This window comes from Dreissena polymorpha, chromosome 2 (genome assembly GCF_020536995.1).
Source record: "Dreissena polymorpha isolate Duluth1 chromosome 2, UMN_Dpol_1.0, whole genome shotgun sequence".
In the NCBI taxonomy this organism is placed as follows: domain Eukaryota; kingdom Metazoa; phylum Mollusca; class Bivalvia; order Myida; family Dreissenidae; genus Dreissena; species Dreissena polymorpha.
This window is the reverse complement of record NC_068356.1, coordinates 119509001-119534501: the sequence shown is the minus strand read 5'-3', so window position 1 is coordinate 119534501 and position 25501 is coordinate 119509001. Positions and strand designations below refer to the sequence as shown.

General features: G+C 34.3%; 1 protein-coding gene across 4 annotated transcripts in view; it reads left to right on the top strand.

Moving 5' to 3' along the window:
• Positions 1 to 7664: 7664 nt before the first annotated feature.
• The window catches only part of LOC127868725 (ankyrin repeat and fibronectin type-III domain-containing protein 1-like), a 198806-nt gene continuing 180969 nt past the window's right edge, over positions 7665 to 25501 (top strand). Inside the window, exons 1-2 of one of the 4 annotated variants that reach the window (XM_052410729.1) lie at positions 7665 to 7710; positions 22720 to 22778. The gene's annotated coding sequence lies outside the window, so the exon portion shown is untranslated. Of the gene's footprint in view, positions 7711 to 22719; positions 22779 to 23448; positions 23958 to 25501 lie in introns of those variants that run through there. The other 3 variants (XM_052410733.1, XM_052410731.1, XM_052410730.1) reach the window with 3 other exon arrangements.

The following is a 25501-nucleotide window of genomic DNA, read 5'->3' as shown; positions in this document are numbered from 1 at the left end:
TTTATCTGAAGAATTTGAACCCATGGAGAAATCAAAATCCGAGAAGGACATTGGAGTTATTATAGACGACAAGCTGAACTTTGAAGAGCATATTTTAGAAAAAGTCAATAAAACAAATTCAGTGCTGGGTGTTATACGCAGGTCTTTTGAACACATAGACAGTGACACCTTTGTAATGTTATACAAAAGTCTAGTCAGGCCTCACATTGAATATGCTAATCAAGTATGGGCACCATATAAACGAAAACATATCGATATGCTTGAAAATGTGCAGAAACGTTCCACGAAGCTTGTGCCAGGATTGAATGACCTGCCGTACGAGGAAAGATTGAGAACTCTAAGATTGCCAACATTAACCTACAGACGAATCCGTGGAGATAGGATTGAACATTCAAGATTCTAAATAATAAATACGATTTTAACCCAGAAGTACTTTTCAGCAAAAGAAGTGATATAACATCAGACAGAACAAGAGGACATGGACAAATGCTATTTAAGAAAAGGGCACGATTAATGTAAAAAGCACTCATTTAGTTTCAGAATAGTTGATATTTGGAATAGTTTACCACCTAGTGTAGTTAATTCGCAATCAGTAAGAGCTTTCGAAAGTAGACTTGACCGATTCTGGAATTATCAAGAGATCAATTATATGTCAACAGTCGTTACGGGGCCGAACATACATTATATTGACGAAAACGAAGAGCTGGTGTCACAGGAGTAAATTCCTTATATTGCCTTTTAAAAGCAGAGCTAAAGCATGCCATTCTTATTCCAGTTGGTATACTGTTCCACATATCCATGCTATGGTATGAAAAAGCTCGTTTCTTATAACCTGTATTCGCTTTGGTATTAACTATATCGTTATGGGTGGCAGATCATAAGTTATATTTGTGATTTTTGGAAAAAGTTATAATATCATTTAAATAATATGGAGTCTGATTGTTGACACATTTATATATGAAGATTGCCGTGTGGTATTTACATTTATTATTAAACGAGAACCAATTAAGCTGTAAAAACAAATCTTTGGATGGTGTTCTATTTGGCTTTTGTATAATTACTTTCGCTGCGCGTTTTTGTAAAACATTCACTTTTGTTAAATTGGTTTTATTTGCGTTGCCCCAGATCGTACAATAGTAATCGAAAGTGGTTAGAGTATATAAATTATGAAATAATTTCTTTGTATCAAAAGTGAGATAATGTAATATCTTTTTAGCAGAGTTATTTCACTGCTTATTTTAGAGCATGTGTACTTTTCATTGCTGATGTTTGTCGATATAAAGTCTTAAAATATTATGGCTAGTGACATTTTTTATAGCATTGTTATTTATTTTCAGATCAATGCTGATATTCTTAATTTTTCTGTTTCGAGCCAATAAGCATGCATTTTGATTTATTAGGGTTTATCATCATGTTATTGAGGTTGCACCATTTTTGTATGGAATACATATCATTTTGTAAGTAAGTCTGAATTTCTGAAGGATTGGCCCCTGAATCATATAGTGTCGAGTCATCAGAACACAAGTCCATGTCTGATTGGTTTAGTAATAACCCAATATCATTTATATAAATTAGGAACACGAGAGGGCCCAAAATAGAACCTTGAGGGACACCACTCTTAATAGTTAGAGGGGTAGAAAATCTAATCCCTAGTTTAACGCATTGTTGTCTTTGACTAAGATGAGAATGAAAAAGGGACAAGGTACCATCCGAAAAATAATGAAGTTTTAGTTTGTATAACATAATTTCATGATATAGTAAATCAAAAGCTTTTTTCATGTCAATAAAAACAGAACCAATACAAACCCATGATCTACATCTTTTAGCCACTCATCAATGAGTTGAATCAGTGCTGTTTGGCAAGAATGATTTTCTCTTAACCGTGATTTAAACTTACGATATGAAGTCCCTTTTTTGAAAATTGTAAGGAAGACCCTGCTGAATCATCTTTATCCTCGCAAAAATTTAATCCTTTATTTGCAATAAGGCTTGAGAATAAAACATCATTATTATTGCATGACAGATTATGACATTGTTCTGAGTTATCAGAAACTTTAATACTGGCATCAAAGACACGGTCTATATCACCATATTGAAGCACTATTTCGGATTCATTACATATACAAATCTTAAAAATACAATTTTCACAAACCTCGTTTAGTTCAATGCAATTGAGTAATTAAATAGTAATTAAATTGAATGCGTTTTAATTCCCTTTTATTAATGTTTAATTTGAGTTACAATGCTATGACGTTAAATTTTATTTACACTTAAATGTATTATGAATGGGCCAAGTGTGAGGTTGAGCGCTCTATAACCAGGTTTAAACCCCCAATGCTTTGCATTGACCGTTCCAAGGCGGTGACCCCAGCTTTATTCATATTTTGTGTTTATGTTGGTTTGTATTGTGCTATATTGTGCTGTTTTGTACTGTTTGGGCAATCGGTCACTTGCCTTAAATAAAGGACCAATTAATTGTTTTAATGAAAATTCAATACTGCTCCAGCAGCTGGAGTTTCACTTCTTTATATTGTGGTGAATAATTCAATTGTTTGTGAACTGTAATTTTGTTTCACCACATTGGAGTAACTTATTTATTTCCAAATATGAAACAAGTCATTTTAATAGTTTAGTTAGTTTAATATTTTTTAATATTCCGTTAACAAATTAACATGATGTAAATTTAACTAAATGCAATAACTTCATTGGTTCTTTACTGGTCACAATCCGTACTCAGTAAGTCTTTTATATAGTTAATTGTCACGTGGTACGTGTTCCTTCAAATTAAAGTAACCCCGACGGCTCCGACGGATCTGGCGGCTCTGGCGGCTCCGAGGGCTTTGGCGGCTCCGATGGCTCATATTGCCCGTTGAACAGCACCGCCGTATCGACGGGAATATTGTACCCACACATATATATAACGGTGTTTAGTCGCGTACTTCGCGACAGTGCTTTAAATTTGTTGTGTATCAGTAAATGTTTGTGTCTGTCTACGCGTTCCTACTGAGCCGAACTCAATCGTCTGCACTCACTAGTGAAGTGATTATCGTAATGACAGTACTCACAATGTCTTTGTTGCTGTCCATAATTACTACTGTTCTGATATCGATATAGATTATTCTTCTGGCCACCCCTTCCGTCAGGTGAATCGCCATCCATTGAACCTCGATCAGATGCGTAACTGCGGAAACCGTTACTTCCTGTTTGCGTCTGAAAGTCATCTCGCCCGTCACGTGAGTCGCCATTCCTCAAACCATGACCTGGTTCATGATCTCCGTAGCCGTAACTGCCGGTTTGCGTCGGAATCTTCCGTCACGTGAATAGACATTCCTCGAGCCTCGTCTTGGTGCGTAATTTTTGTAGCCATAACTTTCGCGAACTGCCTTGGTCAGGAGCATAACTAAAGTATCCATTGCTTCCAGATTGGGTTGAATGAAGGGTTACGCTACAATTCTCGTAGCCCGCTCGTCTTCTGTTTAAGGATGTGCACGGCTTTGTTTATGTTTGCCACTAGCGTACTGCAGCCTCAAGCGTGCAGATGTATCCCATCGCTGCCATACAAATCTTGAGCCATGTTACCATTTCCATAAATTAAGGATGTATAAAGTTCAATAGATTGAGCATCTGTTTTTGCGCATATTTGTTTAATTATGTCATTCAGTGGAACTACATCTGCATCTCGTCTTGGGACAACTGTGCACAAGTATACAGTGCAGTTATATCCATCAAGTTCATGTAGCAGTTGCTTCCTTCCGCCATGTCATTCCCATCAATATATATTATCACATTTTCGTATTTTTTCATGCCCCATGAATCCAGTGCCAAACGAATGTCTCTAATTTTCCGCCCTGGTAGAGTTGTGATGTTTGTATTTGTATTCAATCCACGCCTGTTAATACCACTTAGAATTGAGTCACCTGTTAATAGAGTTTTCAAAGTTGTATCTGATCTATATGCCTTGTCCACAATATCAGTATTCACTTCGAGTTTTTGTTCTGTTGGAGACTGTTCTCTCTCTTTTTTATCATGTCCGCTTCCGTTATTTTTACTTTTTTTCTGATTGAGGTGTTTCCGTTGTAGCTCTTTCACTGCGTTCATTTTTTACAAACCGTTCCGCCATATTGGCTGTCGATGGGATTATCTTCTTTATAGTAGCATGCACTGATTGTAATTTCCTGTGAAGTTTGTCGTTGACTTGTTTCATGTCTTTACTGAGTCTATCCGTACTCTGACTAACTGTTTCTACTTTATCTGTTGATTGCTGGTTAGCTAACGAGATTGTATTTTTAACACTTGCGATTTCATCTCTTTATTGTGAAACTAGTCTCCTGTTGAAAATTGTCCGATTGGAATTTGTAGCTAACAGTAGTTAAGAGCAACCGGGGTACCCGAACCGACAAAACTACTCGCAGCATATTTCTAACATTTCTTCAAACTTAACTCTGTGAAAAGCGTTTCGCCTTTCGGTCATTAACTGTACTAAATTTTACTCTGTTTTCAAACTTTAAGTTGTAATTAAAATGTTCCTGACAGTCACATGTCTGTATTCGAATATGACATGAATCCTCCAGCAATGCATACACGCTTTTGGTATATTAATAATGAAACTCCTTAACAAAATATTGGTTCGGGAATTTTTGTTTCCATCCACTTATCTTTCATAAAACAAAACAATCAAAGGGCCATACATGAAAATACATACAAAACAAATGATTTAAGTTGAGGTCACCGCCTTGGAATAGTCAATGCACATGTGGTTGAAAGACTCGTTAAATCACGCTTTAGCACAGTAGTAAAAGTTACATATACATGTTTCTTCGCCTAGAAACGATAATAACATATACAAGCGTCTCTGCCCAGAAAAGAGAATGAGATGTTCAGGTATTTCCACCAATATATGACAATAAAATGTACAAGTGACACATGAAGAAGCTGTAATTTGTTGTGTATTTCCAATAATTTTATATTTTTAAAGTAAATAATAAAGTAAATAATGTTTAAGTCAGTTGTTCAATATTAGTCTGTCAGATGGAATCGTCGGACTTACGGTATATATTTCGTTGCCACTTCATTTGATAAATTGTGGCAATTGGCTAAACTTTTCATTTAATAAAATATTGAGCACTGCTTGTATTGTAACTGTGCTTACGTACGTATGTATGTATGTATGAATTGCATTGCATTGCACGGTATGGTGCTTTGACATCACAATTTTCTTGCATCAATCACAAAACATTACGTCTCCGTTTATGAATATAAGAAATTTATTTACAAGTCATCGCTGTGTCTTCGCAACATCTCTATGTACCGACCCACCCCTGTGACCTTTCAGGCGAAAATATTTAATTTTGAGCCAAAGTAGGTCAAATTTATCCCGGCTGTCCGGGTATTTGCCAAAGAAACATTTTTTATCCAAATAGACCAATGCACAATGGCCTCTGAGACCTTAATGTGCACTGGTAGATAATTTAAAGAAAATTCATGTCTGGTTGCCCTAAAAAGGACAGAATTACTCCGCTAAGGGAGTGCTGACAATTTCACCAATATCTGCTTTCTGCTCCTCGCGCGCTGTGCCGCCTTATGACCGCTCTTGAAGTCACCAGCTGTCGACCCGAGCACTAGAATGGTTTCCCCGTTACGTTGACGTACTGAGTACCGCCGTCCTGGTACACTTCCATTGTATTCATAAGCCCCCCCCCCCTCGAAGTCCTGGACTGCATCGCTGTTCCAGGTCCGCCCGTCCGTCTTCTCCGCTACCAAATCCGCCGTCCCTCTGCTCCCATCCCACTCCTGGCGATAATAGCGACAACCCCTAAACCAATATACCTTCATCCTCTACGGACAATTAGCATTCCGCTCGCGGAACCTCGATCTTCGAGTTTTTGGGAGATAGCGAAGTCCCATCCCACTCATGGCGTTTATAGTGGCAATCCCTTAACCACTATATCTTCATCCCCTACAGCCATTTAGCATTACGCTTGGGGAACCCCGATCTTCGAGTTCTGGGAGACAGCTATGCAGCTACGGACAATTAGCATTCCGCTTGCCGATTCTTCGGAGAAATCTTCAAGCAGATCTAAAGTGGGTGACTCTCGTCCCGGTTGCGACGTGCACGCTCCAGCTGCTGACCGAGTTTCAAGACCCCAATACATTTGAACGCGTATTTAATAATTTAGTATTATGTATGTCACCCGCGAGGGGCATTAAACGGGGGTGCAGTGTATCGGTGCTCTACACTGGGCACTTAAAAGAACCAATGACACCTCTGGAAATCGGGGCGTTTCCTGTATCCCGCTCGATCCCCCATTTACACCTCTCTTGGGGCGGAGAGCACAGTAACAGCACACACAATTTGATAAACAAACTACAAACAATAAAAAAATCAACATAATAACGGTGGTTATGATTATAATACTAATAATGGTGATGGTGGCAGTAAGGAAAGTAAAAATAATGATGATGATGATGATGATGATTATGATGATGATGATGATGATGATGATGATGATGATAATGGTGATGATGATGATGATGATGATGATGATGATGATGATGATGATGATGATGATGATGATGATGATGATGATGATGATGATGATGATGATGATGATGATGATGATGATGATGATGATGATGATGATGATGATGGTACTGATAGCGATGATGGGGATGATAATGATGACTACCAGTGAACATTAAGGTTTCATGGGCCACCGTGCACTGGTGTATTTGAACTAAATAAATAAATAAATATTTCTTCGGCACAAACCCGGGCAGCCGGAGTAAATTTGACCTCCTTTGACTTAACATTAAATATTTCGCCCTGATACGTCAAAGGGGCAGGTCAGCACATAAGGTAGTCGTGCAGACTCGGCGATGACCTGTAGCTAAGTAAATTCATACATACACACACTATATCAGACGATAGGTCGCAGAATGGATGGCAGGAAAGCAATTTTGGTGATATTTTACTCATTGTTTAAGTACTACTTGTGACCCTTTTTAAAATCACAACTAGTTGCAGTATAATAGAACAGACAGGTATATTATGATATTGCTGTATCCATTTACATCTTAAACCACTAAAGATGGATATTCGAAACATATCCCAGTTTCAGTAACAGCTATCGATGATTTAACAAGCATGTCCATACCAAAATAATCTCTTTTTTAAATATAGGTGCATCAAACATTTTAATTATTATTGATTTCTAAGATTGTTTACGGCTATAAAGCATTTAACTTATCAAGTGTTTGTATATACTTCTATAATTTAGAAGTACATAAGCATGAACGCTGGAACTCAATGATGAGCGGTACTGTACGGTTGTGACGGTCAGTAGTGAAGACGGAACGGGAAGCAAGGGAGACCAATCTGATAATTTTACCATCTTTAAGTCGATTGCTGCCCTTATTGTAAATGTCGACTTTTCCTCTGTAAATTTGTTTGATTTTGATGTTTCTCTGACATCGCAATTTTAGAACAAACACCGCCACGGGTTCCGTGCTAAAAGATCGTGCGATTCGCAATTACTACTGACAACTAACGAAAGTTCCAGATATATGAACGGGTGTCTATAAGATATGAACCAAGACCTCCAAGTGGACATGGCGATACTCGATTTTGCTAAAGCGTTCGACAAGGTACCCCATCGTAGACTAATCGTAAATATGTCCTTCTACGGCATACGTAACAACACCTTGTCCTGGGTGAGTAACTTTTTTAATGACCGATTACAACAAGTTGGCGAATCTTCTAACCTATCCCGGGTAACTTCCTGAAGTCCTCACTCAGGATTAACGCTGGAAACTGTTCTAGGACCAACATTATTTATTTATCTGTTTATGAACAAAATTGCCACCAACATATATTCGTCCATTTGTCTGTTTGCCGATGACTGTGTCGTATACACACCAATAAGAGCCCAAGATGATCACAGTTTGCATCATTACGATCTAAACACCCTGGTCGACTGGAGTACTACCTGCCAGATGCAATTCAACATTGACAAATGTGAAATTATGAATATAACTACAAAGAGATACATATTAAAATATTGCTATAAAATGCAAGGAAAGTCCCTTGAAATTGTTAAAAACCACCCCTACTTAGGAGTTGAATTCAAGGAAAAACTAACATTTAACCTGCACATTGACAATATCACAGCAAAAACCTCCAGTCCCTTAGGATTCTTGAAACGCAATCTAAGACACACATTATTGAGACCAAAATTGGAATACAGTTCTACAATTTGGAATCCTTAACAGAAATCGCAAGTGTCACAAATTGAACAAATACAACGAAACGCTGCCAGATTTGTCTTTGGTAAACCTTTTAATTACCAGAACCCAAGTAGTGTAACATTAATGATTCAGCAGTTAAATTGGCCTTCTTTGGAAAAAACGAAGATATAACTATGACTTAGTACTTTTGTATAAAGTTGTGCACAGCCTAGAAGCAGTACCAACATCAATTCTGCCCGTCCCATCAGTTCGACACGATATGAAATTCATTCCTTACCACTGTAACAGTGCCCCAGATAAGCTGCGTATCAGCGTCTTTCACCCTATTAAAATGTTTCAAAACTCAAAGTAATATAACATCATGCGTATTGAAAATGCACCCAATTTGACTTTTACACAAATTCGTCGAATTTGATGTGTACAATACAATAGCTTCGATCGAAAATGCTTTGCTCATTTTCGGTATTTTTTTGTCATTATTTTTGTAAGCGGCGACGCTTTTATTCAGCAAGCGCCTGGATGATGGAGCAGGAAAACAGTCAAAGTTATTCAAACGCTCTGCGGACTAGATTTCATAGTTAAATAAAGCATCTGGCCAAATTATTTACGACGACATACATGCGGTTTCAATCTGACTTAATCCGTCGTTCAATCATCGTGCATGTTTTTGAAAAGCGTCTATACTTTCAGTTTCTATTACGATGCATCATGCAAATTTGTAAGAGAGGTCGAAAGACGTCCGCATTGTTGGGCCAAAATATCAGTCGACCGCAAACTTTTTCGAATCAAGAAAGCAAGAGCCAATAAGTGCCGAATCATTCGTGTGATCGATTTTTTTTAAACTTTAAAGTTATTATTATGGACAGTTTCAAGGATTAAAGATGTTATGAAACATCAGTTTATTAAAGTTAATTATATCAGTTTACAGTTTTATTGAATCAATACAAGGGTCACTATGCATCCAGCTTCAACAGAAGTGAAGCAGCAGCAATGATTTTATGGTATGCATTTTTATAACTCATTTCAAGAATGTAATCACCCTATTATTCAAAATCAATGGGTACAAACCCTATTTCCCAAATAATTATCTGGGGCACTGCTGTAAGAGAAATGTGTATCAACAAATGTTCTTTCTTCCCGCGAGTTATTATTCGGTGGAATTGTCTACCTGACCAAGTGCTTCAGCTAGACACAGAAGACAATTTTAAGGCTGCTCTACAGCTGGCTGTGGTAGTGTAACGGGCTATCATTAATAGTGTATAGTGTACATACAATTTGGACATTTTAAGTCCCGTTTTATTTTGGGAACATCCGACCCCAGCCACATGTACAGTCACCCGCACCTGTACCCAATGTCCAATAGGATTTTGTGAAGTATTTCATTGAAGTCAAAGTCGAAGAATCATTTACGGAAATTAGTAAAAGTATTATTTAAAAAAGTTTATTCTGAACACTTGTTGTTTGTGCAGAGAAATGATCATAATCACAGCTCTGTAACTTTTTTGAAGGAATTCCAATCTCTGCCTCTGGTGGTATGTTGAAACTTAGGCTTACTTTATTCGTTAACTTCATGATTCTGAACTTCAAATGTTGGTTATTGAACAAATGTTTGAAAAATAATAGATTCTAGATTTGCATTAATTTATCAAAGTTTTAACTCAGTTTGCTGATTCAAATTGCATCTCCAACTGAAGAGTTATCATTCTGCCGAAGGTCCATACTACTTTCTGCTTATGTTTTAATATGAATCAAATATTGATTTAATATTTTAATCAATAAATATTTAAAAACAGTTACAATAACATGTACAAGCAAGAATCAATTCAATTAACGATTGGGTGGATGACATATTTTAATATTGAAGTCAATTAATAATTTATGTCAATGACAATTTCTCAACAGCTTGACATCAATGTAAGCATGGATTAATGAAGCACTACTAATGGATAAACAGCTTTATGCGACTTAAATCAACTTCAAGGCAAACAAATAAATGAAGGTGTTAATTTTTACAGAGACTGAGAAAACAGTGCACACCATTTAATAATTTGACAGTTGTGAATTCTACCCTATAGACAAAGTAAATATATGAATATATACCAATACGAAATTGATGCTTTGAGGGGACTTCAAGCCAATCAGAAATTCTAGCCAAGCGAGTTTGAGCCATCTTGTTTTTAAGGTTTTTTTTTATAATTGCAGTGTATTTGTTTTGTCATCTTTTCCATGCAGCCAATCAAGTAGGTAATATTGGGTGGGGCTTTGAAGTTTTCGTTACATGGCTGAAAGCTAGTTCTCTGAGATACTTTGGACAGGTAATCAAACAATAACTTAATAGAAATAGTCCTTGGGCGGTCTATATCGTTCCATCAAATCAATTATGTATTGCCAGTTTCAACTATGACAGGTCAAGATATGCACACCAGACTTTATTGAAGCACCAAGTAAGAATGTCTCTGACTATATACTGTAACCATCTGCAGGATGAAATTAATGCATTATCAGTATGAATACCTATAGGATTTGATACAGGTTACAGCTATGAAACTCGCCAATACAAAGGCTTGTCCCTTGGATTGAAGTGGTCTCTACAGTCACTGTGGATATTCTTAATTTATCATTCAGCTGATTATAATGTTTGCAGAGCATTGTGATTGCCATTTGTATGCTTTGGTATCAATAACCATTAATATTGTCATCAGTCCAGTTCTCACAGCTGTGAATTCCATACAAGGCTTTGTGCTTTTCAACACAGGCAATTTACCAACAGATGGAAAAACTGGGCCCTAGTTCCATGAAGTCAGAAAATTTTAGGGTGTTGTTCAACACTTGAAATTCTACTTTACTTAAAAGCAAATGGGTAGACTCCAGGAAATAATTTTGATATGTTATATCAATAACATAAAATGTTGTAACTAAAGAATTTTAATAAACAACAGCATCCACAATTTTGAATTAGAAGTCTTGTCAATCAATGATGAAGTTGATTAAAACTATTGCTTGTATTTCAGTGATAACAAATATCATGAAGTTGTATCTATGTAAATTGCCTGGTTAATTCCTTGATTTGGGTCATCATCCTTCATAATATTGTACCAGATCCCCAAGACCCTTCATCACAATAAATTGAGAACCTAAGTACTAGTTAATTAAACTCAATATGTGGAAAGAGGGCCATATGGGGCATGTGCAAGTTATTTGTATTTGTTTTTCAAACGAAAATTGTGGTTGCTCTGGTAACAGAAGTAATACAAATATCAATTCTTGCTCCTGCAAACACTTTAAACGTGCTTAAGCCAGGTTGATGAAATTTGGTATTTGGATTATGGGTCATGTGGGGAATATGCAAATTTTAGTTTTTTCTGTCAAACCAAAATTGTGGTTTTTATTATTACATGCATTTATAAATAAAGCCTTTTTATACCCCGCCATAGGCGGAGGGATATTGTTTTGGCTTTGTCTATCCGTCCGGCACTTTTGTGTCCGGAGCCATATCTTGGAAGTGCTTTGGGGGATTTCATTGAAACTTTGTATGAGTATATATATGGATAAGAGGATGATGCACGCCAAATGGCATTGTACACCATCTGTTTATAACAGAGTAATGGCCCTGTGTATCTTGAAAAAAATGCTTTTTTGTGTCGGGAGCAATATCTTGGAAGTGCTTTGACGGATTTCATTGAAACTTGGTATGAGTGTCCAGAAGCATATTGGCGGGGGATATCAATTCAAACGAATTTGCTTGTTTTTTCTAGGGTACAAGATTGTGTTACTTGAGCTGCAGTTAACAATTTTGAAATTAAGCTGTTTTAAGATACGAACTGCATCATGCCAAAATGGGCCTGAGCACATATTCCAACAGTGTAGCTCCACATAAACTCTGCACCTTAATGCGCTATTGAGGAGTCATAATTCCTACTAATGGGACCAGTAAACCTTATATTCCTTAACTGTGCACCAGGGTATGTCCTGACCAGACTGTGCTTATATGCAGGCTGGTCTGCAGCTACGCTGGCTGCATATGGCATAAAACATATTTTTTGTAAGGTGCAGGTCAAATTACATATGTAGGTATCAGATTTGTTCAGATTTATTGTGTGGGTATTTTGAAATATAAATTAAATTTAAATTGGAATGTCTAACAAAACATGCTATTTTTTTGTAACTTAAAAATAGCTCGATTGATAGTAATCAAGAAAATTGTATTGAACCTTTATCGAAAAATAGATGTAAATGATTCCAATTTTTTGTTTGGAGTTCAATTTCATGCTCAATCAAGTATCAAAAAGTGTTATGTTTCTTTAAGTCCAACAGAAAGGGCTTTCTTTCAAATAAATTAACGCAAGGTTATGTAAACAGTAACAAAATTGAAAGCAAGAATGCGCTCATTGTAGGGCTGGCAGGTATTGATTGGAGTGTTTGTGAAAGTTTGATAAGTAATCAATAACTTTATCAACATTTCACTTACAATTATGTGCAATATTTGTTCACATGTTAGACTTCCAATTGTTTCAGTGTTTATTGCGGTTAACCTGCAATATGAAAAGCGTGCCTTTGTATGACAAAGCATGAAGTGTTTTGATAATGATCACAATGATCAGATTACAAAGGCTAACTGATAGTTGTTTGTTGTAATGTTATTCCTCAGTTCACATTGCATTACCCTTCTGAATTTTTATTCAGTTCTTGAAAAATTCATCATTATCAACAGATATAACAATTTCTTTAAGTCTTATATGCATTATGGCAAAACAAATTCTAGTGAAAGCTAAACACATTAATTACACACAAGTTAGAAACAATTTTATTTAAAAAAAAAATGATGTAATGCTTATGGGTTACACACAAACAATTTTAAAATTCCTTTTTGGTAATTGTACACTTACAATCAAAAATGTTTTTTTAGTTGCAAAATTTTTGATTGTTCAGGTGTTTGTAGATTTAAATAGAATTAAACAATAGGTTTACAATGGCATGCTTTAAAAAATAAATTGGAAACTGTCTTTGCATTTCTCACGTGTCACGTAAATAATCAAATTTTTTAACAGCTTTAAATACCCAATGACATTATTTACTCTTTGGACTCACACAAGTTCTTAAATTAATTAACCAGAATACTTCATGAACTTTTTTATGAAAGACATGAAACTAACTGTTCATTTATACCTATGTCATAAAAACAAAACACAAACTAGAAGTGATGAATGCAACTCACAATGTAGACAATTCATTTAGCATTTCTTATGTGATGAATACAACACACCATATAGACAACACTGTTAAGCATTACATATGTGCTGAATACAACACACAATGTAGGCAACTGTTTAAGCATTACATGTGTGATGAATGCAAAACAAAATGAAGACAACTGTTTAAGCATTTCATATGTGATTAATACAACATATCATGTAGACAACTGTTTAAGCATTGCATATGTGATGAAATTACAACATTTAAGAAGGTAGACAACTGTTAAAGCATTTCATTTGTGATGAATACAACATAGAATGTTGAAAATCATTTCATTTGTGATGAATACAACAAAGAATGTAGACAACTGTTTAAGCATTTCATATCTGATGATCAAGGCACACAATGTAGACAAATATTTAAGCATTACATATGTGATCAAAACAACACATCATGTAGACAACTGTTTAAGCATCTCATATGTGATGAGTACAGAACAGAATGTAGACAACTGGTTAAGCATTTCATATATGATGAATACAACATAGAATGTAGACAACTGTTTAAGCATTTCATTTGTGATGAATACAACATATACTGTAGACAACTGTTTAAGCATTACATATGTGATGAATACAACATATAATGTAGACAACTGTTTAAGCATTTCATTTGTGATGAATACAACATAGAATGTTGAAAAGCATTTCATTTGTGATTAATACAACAAAGAATGTAGACAACTGTTTAAGCATTTCATATGTGATGATCACAACACACAATGTAGACAAATGTTTAAGCATTACATATGTGATGAATACAACACACCATGTAAACAAATGTTAAAGCATTTCATATGTGATGAATACACCACACCATGTAGACTATATGTGATGAATACAGCAAAGAATGTAGACAACTGTTTAAGCAGTTTATTTGTGATGAATACACCATAGAATGTAGACAACTGTTTACGCATTACATATTTGATGAATACAAAACACTATGTAGACAGCTGTTTAAGCATTTCATATGTGATGAATACACAATAGAATGTAGACTTTATGTGATGAATACACCACAGAATGTAGACAAATGTTTAAGCATTTCATATGTGATGAGTACAGAACAGAATGTAGACAACTGGTTAAGCATTTCATATATGATGAATACAGCATAGAATGTAGACAACTGTTTAAGCATTTCATTTGTAATGAATAAAACATATAATGTAGACAACAGTGTTTAAGCAGTTTATTTGTGATGAATACACCATAGAATATAAACAACTGTTTAATCATTACATATGTGATGAATACAACACACCATGTAGACAACTGTTTAAGCATTTCATATGTGATGAATACACAATAGAATGTAGACTATATGTGATGAAAACAGCAAAGAATGTAGACAACTGTTTAAGCAGTTTATTTGTGATGAATACACCATAGAATGTAGACAACTGTTTATGCATTACATATGTGATGAATACAACACACCATGAAGACAACTGTTTAAGCATTTCATATGTGATGAATAAACAATAGAATGTAAACTATACACTTCAACACCGTTATTTCGAAGTCGTCGGGACTGTTAAAAAACTTCGGATTAACGATAATTCGAATTAAACATTTGACAGAAGACTTCTTTGATTCCTTAAAAATAAAACGTTGTGGAATTCGCATGGTTCGGTTACTTACACGCTTACTTAAAAAACATAAACTAGTCAGATAGCAATAGATTTCTACTCGTAACAAACGGGGGAATAAAAGTAGTCTTTTTCTTGTTTTTATTTTTCTCTAATTACAGAACATATAAAATAAAACGAATAGCACAAATTATTAGACACACATACATATGAATACATTTTCGGAAATGAATTAACCTTTTTTGTAATAATACGCGATGTCTCTCTGAACACCGGCTTTCGCGCAGACGACAAGGTGTAATTATCGGCTTTTGACGCGCCACGACAAAGGTGTGAAACTATGCTCAGTATTTTGCAGTTTTGACTTCGGATTAAAGATTGATAATTAGGTGCGAATTATAGTGTTGGGACCAACAGAATCACTTCGAATTAAAGATTTCTTCGGTTTAACGAAAATTGGATAAACAATGAAATTTTACATTAAATAAACAAGAATCAAAATCGGGACCTATTATATACTTCGAAATAACGGTGACTTCGGATTATCGGTGTTCGAATAACGGTGTTGAAGTGTATGTGATGAATACACCACAGAATGTAGACAACTGGTTAAGCATTTCATATATGATGAATACAACATAGAATGTAGACAACTGTTTAAGAATTTCATATATGATAAATACACCACACCATGCAGACAAATCTTCTAATATTACATATGGGATGAATACAACACAAAAATGAAGACAACTTTTCTACCAGTTCATATGTGATTTATACAACATATAATGTAGACAACTGTTTAAGCATTACATATGTGATGAATACAACATATACTGTAGACAACTGTTTAAGCATTACATATGTGATGAATACAACATATAATGTAGACAACTGTTTAAGCATTACGTATGTAATGAATACAACACACAATGTAAACAACTGTTTAAGCATTACATATGTGATGAATACAACATATACTGTAGACAACTGTTTAAGCATTACATATGTGATGAATACAAAACAAAATGAAGACAACTGTTTAAGCATAACATATTACATGAATGCAACTAGCAATGTAGACACATGTTTAAGCATTACATATGTGATGAATACAACATAGAATGTAGACAACTGTTTAAGCATTTCATATATGATAAATACACCACACCATGCAGACAAATCTTCTAATATTACATATGGGATGAATACAACACAAAATGAAGACAACTGTTCTACCATTTCATATGTGATTTAAACAACATATAATGTAGACAACTGTTTAAGCATTGTATATGTTATGAATACAACATATAATGTAGACAACTGTTTAAGCATTACATATGTGATGAATACAACATATAATGTAGACAACTTTTTTAGCATTGTACATGTGATGAATACAACACACAATGTAAACAACTGTTTAAGCATTATATATTCCATGAATGCAACTAGCAATGTAGACACATGTTTAAGCATTACCTATTCCATGAATACAACACACCATGTTTAAGCATTACATATGTGATGAATACAACTAGCAATGTGGACACATGTTTAAGCATTCATGAATGCAACTAGCAATGTAGACACATGTTTAAGCATTACATATTCCATGAATGCAACTAGCAATGTAGACATATGTTTAAGCATTACATAGTCCATGAATGCAACTAGCAATGTAGACACATTAAGCATTACATATGTGATGAATACAACACACAACATAGATAATTATTCTTACATTACATATTTGATGAATACTTCCCAATGTAGATAACTATTCTAGTATTTCATATGTGATGAATACAACACAATTTAAATAATTATTCTAGCAGTATATTTGTAATGAAAACAGCATGCATTGTACACAACTCTTAAAGAACTTAGCATAACATAATTATACAAACATATACACCACCATAATTCATTTCTTGGCCAATAAACATGACCCACCATGCAATAGATTGTGGAAGAAGCAACAAATCTGGGGGAACTATTCCAAACCTTTTTAAAAATCAGATACTATCAATTGTAATTATTTGAATTAAATGTATTGGTGCATAAAATTGGTCAGCATTGTTTTCACATAGGGAGTAGATGGTTGTTTCCAAAGATTTTAAGATACAGATTATGATTATAGTTTAGTTGTGCCCTAAGCTCCACACATTTTCATGAACAACCGGGTTACCTTGTTCAGCAGGATTCAAAACCCCTTGAAAATGCTATGGTGGCATTATGTTTAAAGGTCAATTTTAAAGAAAATCCAAAGTCAATATATTAAACGCTATTTACATTGAAATATGATAAAATTATCGGGAAAATAACGTTTGCGTGTTGTGTTTCACCTGAAAAAGATAATTTTGTTGACTTATGATCGTAACTCGCAAAGCGTTGATTCGCTTATCTCCCCTGTTTTCCCCTGTTGTGTGACGTCAGAGCTGAACAAGCATTTTCGCGTCCGCTTAGAAGATAAGTGAAAGATCAGAATTCTGGTTTTATTTTTTCTGTTTGTATTGATATTTTCGTGAAATTGTTTTCACAGTAATAGGGAAAATGGTTATCTGTGCGGCCTTTCGCTGTAAATCACGTTCTGGAAAAGATAATGTGATTTTTTCCAGTTTCCGAACGACAAAAAACTGAAGAAGATTTGGTGGACCAAAATCGGTCGTGCTAGCCATGTTTCCAAACACAAACTGTTTTCTCCAAATAAAAACAGCCGCGTCTGTTTCTGCCGCGGCATCAATACACAGAATCACGCCGCGTCTTTACACGCGGCGATTACCCGAGTAAAAATATTTACAAATATTTATTGTATACTATAGCAAATGTTAAATAATTTTAAAATTAACGAAAATTAGAAACAGATACAGATAATACGCTGATATATTTATTTCTGCGCGATTGTGTCAACATTTTGTCAGCTTCTCTTCATACTTCATACAATTACCATCGGATGTCAACTGTCAAAACAATGATAATTCCGTATATGGCCGATTTCCGTTTTTGACATTAAATTCTGGTAAATATTGAAGAAATAGTGCTCAAATTCCTAAACTCAAACTTTCGCGATTTTTTCGAAAGCATCAAACAAATTTCGGCATATATTCTTTTTTAAGATTTGATGAAATTTCGATTAAAAGTTTCGTAGTGAATTTCAACTTAAGTACCGGAGTATCTCGCAAATTATTTGCCATTGACAATTCCTTTGAATAAAATAAAAATCAAACACGCTGTATCGTTATCGTTACACTCTTTTAGTTCGTTCATTATTGAAAAATTACATTCAATTGCATACATTTGTATTGTACTGTATACTGATCGCACAAAAAAATCATCGTATACAATTCAATGTTTGTACTCAAACCATCAAAATTATTTATACTTTGTTTGGTCTGTGTATGATGTATGTTGGATGGTTCTCATTTGTTTTTAGAAATTATTTTGACAATAAATATCGTTATTTTAAACGTTTTAAGCAAGTCTCGTTTCCGAGATCATATACGGGAATTCACTGTGTGAGTTACTTCGATATTTTTACTGATCTATAAAAATCATTGTTTTGACAGACGGCACGTGTTTATCTAAAGTTTGTGTGTCGTTATACACAGGATATTGGATGTTCAGGGCTTGATTTGGCAATAAAACAAAAACGCGGTCTGCGGTTTTCGGTAGAACGTTTGTACTGACCAACATAATATTTGATATTGCACGTGCTTATCTTACATTCAGGGATCAAAAAACACAGGTCGAAGCCATTGTGTGCTTCTTTGTGCCAAAAAACACAATCCCGCTGGCTATTTTCAGTAGCACGCGTGGTCAAAAACTAACAAGTTAGAGTAATAAATCACAGAGATTATGATCTGAGAACTGCATGGAGTCTGAAATGAAACAGAATGACGACAAATCAAAATGGTCGCAGCCTAATTTTTTAATATAAAATTCGACATGTAAACATACATGGTGAAATTACTAAAAATCAATTATGGGTTCGTCGTGGCTACAAACCACGGACTCTAGATGAGAATAGACACTCCGTGTACAAACTGCGAAAAGCATAAACAACACGAAATTATCACTAATCCAGGTGCGGGAGCCTACAGCTAGGTGCGAGCATGGTTTTCTTTAAGCATCGGCGACAAAAAGGCAAACAAAATTTAAATTTGGAACATAAGACATATTCTGTTTATATCTGCTAACAATCCCGAATGTTTATTTGACGCTTAAATTTGTAAACGGCGCGCTAACAGAAGACAATCAGAAGTGTGTTTCAGATTGCAAATGTGTATTCTTATTGGGGAATTCAACAAAACATTTATATTTGTAATATATTTGTAATGAATTAAATATAAATTTGTTAAAAAGCTTTTCGTGTCGAAAAACTATTTTGATAATATAATGCGTGAAAAGCACGATTTCCAGGAGGATTACACCCGGTTGCTATCATCAGTAGATCTTTCTGATTTTATCGTGGAGGAGTACACATAAGGATAAGTGTGGTAGGTATAACAAAGCCATAACACTGCAATAAACAAATTAAATTATCGATTGATAGTGACATGGTGGTTATTCAGAGCCAATCAAATTACCGCTAATGATTATCACACACGCATTTTTCGCAAAAAATAGGATATTATGTTTTTCATTTTCGTCCATTAATAAGACGCTTCGGAAAAAAAGTCGCATCTTTACCCCCGAAAAAAACGGTAGTGTGTTTTCTGTCCTCTGAAATTTTATTGAACTTTACATCTGCACCATGCATAAGTGGAAAAGATTACGAACTAGACCAAACATGCGCAATAAACAGTTAGAGCATCGATGGGTGCAAATGATTAGAATTATTGTTGTAAGTTAAATTATGTGTTGCAATAATACGATTTCGTTCACTTGCATTTATTTACAAAAAATACAATAATTTAGATATATGAAGAACAATCTTTTAACGAACATTTTAGGGCTTTTTCCAGCCATTTTGGGAAAGGAGTCTTGTCTAAATGAGATTTTTTAAATCGATAAAATGGCGTGTACTATACATATACGGTCTAATATCATGCAGTTCATCTTCATAATGATTATATTCGTCAGAAAAGTCCATAATTTAATATAAAAGTATTGATGTAATAGCAATGCAGTTGATCGTCTCGGCATAAATAACGCTGTTAAAAATAGCGGATGTACAGCTCTGACGTCACAGCAAGGGAGGTAAGTCAGTCCAACTTTTAAAAAACGGCGCGTTATTGGAAGATTTACCTGGTGATTTATGGCATAAGGCGTAACGCTTAATTGTTGCAATAGTTTTATTCCGCATCTCAAACAATTATCTTTCATATTATAAAGTTTCCAAAAGTGTTAAAATTGACCTTTAATGATAGTAGATTACAACTGATTACTCAATGCCTTGAAACATGATTTTATATAACAAAATTATTTGTTTACTTTAAATATATCACAGTAACATGTAGGAGTTATAATGTTTTCGTCTGACATATGTGATACATAAACACGATAAGCAGGTATGCCCTTGCTGCCTTTTAAATTATTGATAATATTGATAGTTATTAATTATTGAAAAAACGCTATACAGAGTTGCACTGTGCAGCAATAAGATTAAGCCTTTAAACCCTTTCAATGATTAAAACCAAGAGTGCAAAGTCTCTGCATTCAAAGAATTCCAGTAGAATTCATGTTAATATGCTACAAGTTATAAATGCCATGTTGAGAAATTAACTGATCGTATTCTGTTTGTTAAACTTACTAAAAGCAAAAAGTTTAAGTCATTAAGCTGCATGGAACCTCATATAGACTTATAGATCAGTTGATCTGTTTCCTTGGAAGCCATATATAAAGAAAATTACTATTGAATTCTAAATGCAGGATTCATATCCAGTCAAGAATTGTGTTATCAAGGTTTGATTGCTTATGTTTGAATATTGATGAAAGAAAAACAGAAGAAAAAAAAAACTATATTCATTACGTTCTTAGATGTCTGCCAATTGGAACACATTTTAATCCTGATAGCTATTTTTATGAACTCTATTTTTGTTTGATATGTTATTGGGTGTGCTTAAAGTAAAATGTGTCTCAAATGCAAGCCTGTGAAATATAATATCACTCTTTGATTCACAAGCCAATTCAGCAAATCCTGCTACTTCACAACCTCTTGTCAGTGATCAGCAAATACTTTCCCATATCTAGAAAGTGGTTATGGGAAGCCAGTTTTAATGAAGATTATGTCCAGAAGTGTTGAAGTAAAGAATAAAGGCCTCACACTTGTCAATAAAATACAAGCCTTCAAGGTTCATAAATTTGCCATTAATCGATCCTTATCAGTGACCTATTGATCTCCAAGTTAAAAATTTCCTATCATTACTTTTCATTACTGTTACATAAAATTTGTAAATATTTTCAGCAAGAGTGGATGTCAAAATAGAAATTCAAATTGCATTAATAAAAATACTAACTGAAACATTAACTTGTACCCATAAATAATCGAACCTTGCCCCATATTAACAAAAGCTTTATATTACAGTTTATTGAATTTCATGAAAGGTTTCGACTTAAAAGTGATCGAATGTTACCCCATGTGCAGTTCATTTACTATGCTGCCACCACTCATAATTACCTTATAACGTTGCGTTTTCACACTACTTGTTTAAAGTGTGTTTTCAACAGTATTTCAGTTGTATCACATCAGTCTGTTAAACTACTATCGGCAACAATTAGTTGACCAGTATACTTAGAGCACATGAGGCCTCTGCCAGTATACCCCTTACAATAGCAAAACATCCTACATAGACTTGGGGGAGAATTGCTGAATAAATGAGCCTGGCTTTGGTAAAACAGTACTTTCTCTTAAAAGTATTGTCCCATATTAGCCTGTGCAGTTCATACAGGCTAATCAGGAAAGAAACTTTCCGCCTAAACTGGATTTCCATTACAAAGTCACTCCCTTTTAACAAAAAATACCATTGAAGCAGAAAGTGTCATCCCTGCATAGACTGTGCAGACTGCACAGGCCTATCTGTGATGACACTATTTGCGCATGCATTAAGTCTTGTTTTCTCGGAGTGTGGCTCAAATAATTTTGTGAGCAATCCCCACATATGTTAAGAAGCCGGGCTGGGATTCAAACCTGTGAACCTTGGGAGAGAGCATTCAAGGCAAACACCCTCTAAAAAAGGGTTTGAAACTAAAAAATTGTACACCAATTACCCAACCTTTTAAAACTTAACATTGTAGGTGTTTTCTCAAAGATATTTAAGGGGCTTAATGGGCTAAAGGGCTACTCCTAATCTCCATCCCTGCTCCCAAATGAAATATATGCAGATCAATTTCTAAAACAAAACTACAAATTCTGATTTCCTAAAAACTCTTGGTAGTGGAATGTTAAAGGTTACTTAATGTGTGTGACAGAACATTGCAATAGTAGTTTAAATTCACATAATGTTACATGTGGTGATTATTACTAACAGGATACCACTATATATAGTACATAATGCATTATAGAACAATAGAACATTGCTTTTGTTATATGACAAACTGTTATGTTTTTGGTCTCCTAAGTATCAGCGATATAATCACTCACAATTATCAGGTATAGCCATTATAACTAACTTTCATTTCAGACAGACAGTCTAGCAGAAATCCGCCAGATATCTTGAATGACAGTGGATCATTGGTGCAGGTATCTTAGCTTTCTTTCATGTTAATCACATAGTCCCTTTGAAGTTAACATTTTTAGCCTGTCCAATCAATACAAATTACTACCTTCAGTGTGTATGATAATTGCTTTATTAGGTTTTAATTGCTGGAAGAAAGTGTAAAAATTGTCACAAGGTATAATTCTGTTACTCATCAAGCAATGGTTGTCCCTTGGATATGATATTGAATGAGCCGTCATGTTTGATTGCTACAATAAACAGGATCCTTTTGTAAATATAAGCCGCTGAACACTGAATAATCACATTTCACCAGTTCATTATTAAGTAAATTGTCTATTTCTATGATTCAGCTCTCTCCATTGTCAGTGCATTGTTTGAATTCAAAGTGGAAAACACTGAAACAAGGACACTCAAAGCTGACTGGGTAATTTCAAATATCTGCATTTTGGTGAAAAGGCAAAGTCTCTATATTTTGATAGTGTTTAAAGTTTGAGTAATTCCACTGTTTTGAATAGCTACCACTTTAAAAGTGCGATTTCAGTGCTAAATGGAGTTGTAACACAGTTTATTGGAAATATTGGGACTAGTTTAAGAGTTTGTAATGAAAATGTTTGTAATTATGTGAAATAAACACTGCATTTCTATTGTGGATTGAAATGTTTAATGTGATCTTTTATGTTGGATGTTATCTTTATTGCCAGCTTAATATGTTGAAAAAGTGACATGTATTCAGTGAAAGTAGATAATAGATCACATTCATGTGTCTATTGATTATTGTAGTAATAATTAAATCTGGGTGAAACAGTGATAGAATTGTGAGAATGGTTGCTCTTACTTGAAACAGAAGAAGTTCTTGATGCCATGGTAATCAAAGAATGATATGTTCTAAGTTGATTGTTTTGTGGTATGAAAGTAAGCTGGGATTTTTGTTAAAGATAAATTGAAAGTTTGCTAATTCTAGGACAAACACTGTAAATTTTCACGGGTGGTGGTCATTTGGTCAGAATTTTTACAATTATTACAGTTTTTAATTGATTCTGGAGGGACTTTTGGACGTAATCCCCTAATCTCAATACTAATATTGTTTTTAGACAGATGAAAGAATGGAGTAGTTTGTTTAAGGCAGGAGGTAAAGAAACCTGCATGGAATATTTACAATCTGTTAGTGACAGTTCACACAAGGATATATTTGCATTTTACAGGTATTTCTTTTATCTTTTTACTAGTTTGATATTTATGATATATTTGTTGTGTGTGTTCATCAGTGTTTATTAATTGATTGATGTTTAATGTTTTCTTTCATGAATTATGCAAATGCGTGTGCATGCTGGATATAATACTCAATAGAGACTGAATAGCCTGTTCAATTGTTGGAAACGAAAGAAATAGTAATTTATATGAAATATTTATATGAAATATGTGGTGCATTAGTAATTAACATTGTTTGGTTTATTGTGCGATATATTTCGAATTTTACATTAAAAACACATACCAATAACTTGAATAATCAAAAGTTTAAAACATCCTTCTGAAAGTGTCTGTGAGAATTTCAAAGTACAGAATTTATAAGTCTTCATGGGAATTTTCATTTAAATTAAATACACTTCAATTCATTTGGTCAATCAAACTTTTAACACAACTCAGTGATGTGTGTAAAAAATTAACGTCTATATTAAGCTGTTAAAAGAAAAAAAATGTCATAAATCTTTAAAACATTCGTTTACATTAAAAGTATCTGCTGAGACTATCATACATAAGAGTGCATGTAAATTGAAAGCAAGTTGTGAAAACAACTTCAGAATCTATTAAAGTAAGGAACAAATCATTTTATGGAAAGTGCATGACCAGGCTGTCTTTGTGGAAGTTATGTTTGAGTTTTAATAGATATGACCATTTAAAGAACTATAAAAAATATTTTATACATTTTTATAAATAGACATATATATTTAATAAGGTCAGTTTATTTAAACTGTCCACAAAGCTTTCATCCACTAAATATCATCAATATAGCGCTGTCTATTGTTATTACCACTGGTAGCTTAAGGACTATTCTGGTTTCATAATTAAATCAATATGTCTTGAAAAGAGACTGCTGTTGTACTTATTTATATTGGCCACCTAGCGTTATAGTAATGATATACCGGTACTTCATTAAGATAAGCCTTTGTGACGTTTTAAATAAATTAATTTCATCTCCATTTTAAGCCGTTTTGCTGATTTTTACCACTTTTCAATTTGAAGAAATTAGTTCAAATTTTATAGAGTTTGTAGAATGTGTTAACATTTTAGGCATCCAGTTTACTTTCAAGCTTAGTTCTTAAATTATTTTCACCTGGCTTTTGAACTGCCTATCCAAGGCCAAGGCAGATAATGTAGTTTGTGTATGATCTTTTTTGGTTTTAACACATTATGAGAAGTTTAACTTTGTTGTAGTTTTGTAATGAACTGATCCTTTGGTTCTTTGTTCATTTACCATAAATAATCAACAATGTATTTAAATTCTGTTGTCAGAGCACAGATGATGTTGTGCTAATCAAGTTGCTGGTCTGCAATGGTATTTGGATGAAAAAGGTTAATCTTTTTTAAACGACCAAGTTAATCTTTTACATAAAGTCTTGTGGCAGGAGGGATTTTGTGGATGCTTTTTATGCAAAGCAGTTTGTTGATAGTGTGTGGGTGAGGAACCAAACATGTGTGTGTTTGTTTGAGTGGTGATTAGTTTATGCAGTCCTTCTGCCCCTGAGGC